This window comes from Primulina huaijiensis, chromosome 14 (genome assembly GCF_012295235.1).
Source record: "Primulina huaijiensis isolate GDHJ02 chromosome 14, ASM1229523v2, whole genome shotgun sequence".
In the NCBI taxonomy this organism is placed as follows: domain Eukaryota; kingdom Viridiplantae; phylum Streptophyta; class Magnoliopsida; order Lamiales; family Gesneriaceae; genus Primulina; species Primulina huaijiensis.
Window position 1 is genome coordinate 6767584 of NC_133319.1, and position 4473 is coordinate 6772056.

The window sequence follows — 4473 nt, forward strand, 5'->3', positions numbered from 1 at the left end:
GATTTAGCCATACATGCAAGAAAATAGTCTCCCTAAATTAATTTATTTGATTCACGAAAATACCTAATGGGTAGATAAAACTCTAAAGATTTAAAATACAATTTAAACAATATTTTTCCCACCCATTATCTTAAAAAAATCGGCCACCTCCTTTAAAGGATTTAAATATTTGGCAACTCTCCATTATTGATCCATTTCCTTATCCTTTTCTTGGTATATTAATCCCTTCAAGTTAATTCACCAATAATTAATAATTAAACAATTTTTCTATCCTATTTTGAAGGATAATTTCGGCCACCTCCTTGGTAGGTTTGATTAAGTTTGTCAACTCACCCTTTTTAATTCATTTCCTTATCTCTTCTTGGAAGATAATTCCCCCACTTTTTTAATCACAAATAAATAAAGAATTAAGCAATATTCCATCCATTTATCTAGCAAGAATCGGCCATCACCCCTATCAAATCATCCCTCGATCAAATAATATCAAATCATTTCCTTATCCCTCAAACTCTAGGAGAGAAAAGATTTGATCTTGCCATTTAACCTGCCATCTATTTTGCAACCTTCTCATTCATTTCCTAGACATTTCCCTCACCACTCCACCGAAAATTTCAGAGCATTTTCAGAGAGAAAATCGTGGGAAGCTCAAGGAAAAATAAGAGAGAAAACAAGTAAGAAAAGAGAAATCCGTCACCGCCGCACCGTGTTCGTCGTAATCGTTTGTTTTCTTTCAAAACAATTTCAAGGCATGTTTATACCATTCTTTTCTCTTCAACCAAGTCATATTATTATTTTAAAACATCATATGTGCATGAATCATGAAGCAAAACCGAATTTATGTCGAGACATTTTCGAAAAACATAGTGCAGATTTTTCGGCTCTCACTTGTGCGTCACGGGTTGGATTGCTTTTGTTGTTTCAAGGTTTTGCTCGGTTCCAGGTGCTCAAGGCTGCATCTAGGCACGTACTAGAGTGGGTTAGGATCATGTTGGTTCGTTGGTTTCAGCCCCATGCACTCAGGAATCAAGGCTTGACAGCAACTCCCCATAGTTGCGAGTTTGAGTCTCGAAATTTCAGTTTGGTTGTTTAGGGTGAGGTTCGAATCTTGGTTGGCTTTCGGGCCTGTAACCATGGTTTGAACCCTTCCTTATCATGTCTCGGACATGATCAAGATGACCTTTCATGGGTTGGTTCATGGTCCCATCGGATTTTTAAAAGAAACAACACAAGTGTCCCTTAGGTTTTAAAATTCTTGTTTTTGTTGAGTGTGTTGAGTTTCGGTTTTGGGGTGTTAGGTGGGTTGTGGTTGGCTTCTAGCCCTTAGCCATGACTCATACAACACCTTAGCATGTCTAGCATGGACCATGGTTAACCTCATAACCATTAGATCCTTCATTTGACAGCAAAACAAGCAACACCCCCACGCATGCCATGTGTTTTCTCGGGTGAAGCTTGGGATTGTCTTGGGTGTTTACTTGGATTGTGGCTGGCCTAGGGCCCTTAGCCATGGTTCAAACCACATCTTAGGATGTTGGTAAGAGGCTCTCGTCGGTGGTTCAAGCCCCAATGGCCAATAGTCTCGAAAACGAAGCAAGGAAACACGGCCGCTGCTGCTGTATTTTTGTTGGACAGCAGGTTGGCTTCGGTTCAGAGGTGTGTTTCGAGTTCTTGGTTGGCTTTTAGCCTATGGCCTTGGACTGAACAGTACCTCAGTGAGTTAGGAAGGTCATGTTTTTGGCCGTTTGTGATTTGGTTGAGTTTAGAGGCCGTACGAGAATTTACGGTGCAATGTGCCAAAGTGACTCTCGAAAGAGCGTTTCATGTTTTGGCCTCCATTCACCAAATTTCGTGAGTTTCAATTTTTAGGAGCATCATTTCATCATGTTAGGCGTATTTTGACCATGACTAAATGATGGTTTCATGTTGGTTCGGGTTAATACGGAGTCATGGGTAGAAATTAAGTTGTTGGCCCCGTGTTTGGGTTCAATGACTAAGTTATTTTCAAGGGAAAAATCATTTGCATATTTTCATGTTAGAATTAGGTCGCAGCGAGCCTGGGAACGATTCAACCCATTTGGTAAATTGATACAAGATGTTTAATTATGTTATTTATTTATATTACGTGCATAAAAATATAAAATATTCATTTTTGAGATTTATGCGATATTGCTTGTGGCCACCTCACTATCATGGGATTGCAGCTTATCATGGGATTATTAACTCACCCGGTGGTCACTAACCGGTCCATGTTCATTTATTGGTACGGATATCCAGTCCAAAGGCTGTGATTATCTCTACCGTCCAGTATACTGTGGCTTAGTCTGATCAGGCGATTCAGTTCAGTTCATGGGCCACTTGCGTAGAACATAATCTCAAAAGAAAATTATTACATGCTATTTCATGACAGGGCTCTACAGAGCAAACATTTCACTTACGATTTTTAGTTCAGTTATGCACGTATTTATAATTAATCATGACACGATTTCCATGTTTACGTTACGACACGATATTTTTAAGTTGCATGCGATTTTATTATATATTTACTTGTTACTTCATGATATATGCATGCTGAGTCTTTAGACTCACTAGACTTGATTGTTGTAGGTACTGATGAGGTCGAGACCGAGGACGGGGACCAGTGAGTTAGCTTGGGTCGGCAGTAGTAGGAACCTGAGGACCTCATTTTCAGCACTTACTATTTTTATTCCAAACTCAGTTTTTATTTTGTCGAATTATTTTAAGTTGTTATTCTTAAAACATTATTTACTTGCGCTGCTACTTTAAATATTGGATCTTTTTATCAATATATTTTATGAATGAGGCATTTTATTTATTTAAAGAGAAAATTTTAAATTTTTCCGTAAATTTTCAAGTACGAAATACGGGCCCCTACATTTGGTATCAGAGCCTATGTTCTTGTAAAGGGTTATACTACTACTGACCTCAAGAAGCTCATGAATTCACGCCTTCGGTCTGTAAGTTTTACATTTATGCATTTTGTTTAAAGCATGAAATATTTAACAACATGTTTTCATGAAATGTTTTACGTCAAGACTTTAATTATGCAGTATTTATTTAAATTTAAAGAAATAAAGGAGATTATGCATGTTAGTTACGTATGGATTATGTATGGAACAGTATGCGTCCTAGACGTATCCTTGAGCGCGCGAGAGATGATGAGCCTAGTCACGAGGACGGTGAGAATCAGAGGCAGGAGAGGAATGGACCTCCACCTCCTCCACCAGACATGAATGCCCAGATGCTAGCTGGGATGACTCAGTTCTTCGCACAGTTTGCGGGGAATAATGCTGTGGCAGCCAGGTCGACAGGGCCCGAGGCTACTTATGAGAGGTTTATGAAGATGAGTCCGAAGGAATTTTCAGGGACGACAGATCCCATGATTGCCGAGGGCTAGGTCAAGTCCCTCGAGGTTATCTTTGAGTTTATGGAGCTTGGGGATGCGGACAGAGTTCGTTGCGCCACCTATTTATTTGGTGGAGATGATCGCTTATGGTGGGAAGGAGCATCTGTAGGCCTGAACTTGGCTACTTTGAGCTGGACGCGCTTCACGGAGGTATTTTACTCCAAATATTTTACTGATGAAGTGCGTTCTAGATTGACCAGGGAGTTCATGACCCTGAGGCAGGGAGATCTGACGGTTAGGGAGTTCATCCGTAAGTTTGAGAGGGGCTGCCATTTTGTGCCCCTGATTGCGAATGATAAGAGTGCCAAGCTGAGGCACTTTCTAGATGGACTACGGCCGGTCTTGAGCCGTGATGTTAGGGTGGCTGGCCCTACTACCTTTGAAGTCGCTGTTTCCAGAGCTCTGGCTGCAGAGCAAGATCAAATTGACATTGAGAGGGAGCGCCATGGTAAGCGACCAGTTCCAGTACCACACCACCCTCCTCCTCAGCAGCAGCAGCAGCATAAGAGGCCTCATCACGGCCCACCCAGAAACAGAGGACCGCAGCAGCGGCAGCAGGGACAGGCAGTCCCGATGACCTTTGAGCACCCAGTCTGTCCCAAGTGCACACGCTGCCATCCTGGAGCATGTATGTATGGCTCAGGGAAGTGTTATAAGTGTGGTAGCCCAGACCACTTGCTGCAGCAGTACCCTCGGAAGAATCTACCTACCCAAGGCAGAGTTTTTGCTCTTCATGCGACAGAGACGAACCCGGAGACCATGCTTATGACAGGTAACTTAACGCTTTAAGTTAATAATTAGATTTCAATGTTTTCGGAATTGGGATTAATATTTGAACTTAGAATTTTGTTAGGATTGCATGCTATACTCAGTATTATTTTTGGTAATTTAAGTTAAAAACTTTGGCCTTTGCATGTCTATAAGTTAGTTCTTGTGATTATTGGGTCCAGCTTGATGTTCCAACCTTTCAGGGAGAATTTTTGTAGCTGGCTCAGTTACGAAAGCCTTGATAGATTCAGGGGCTACTCACTCGTTTATTTCGGTGGTCT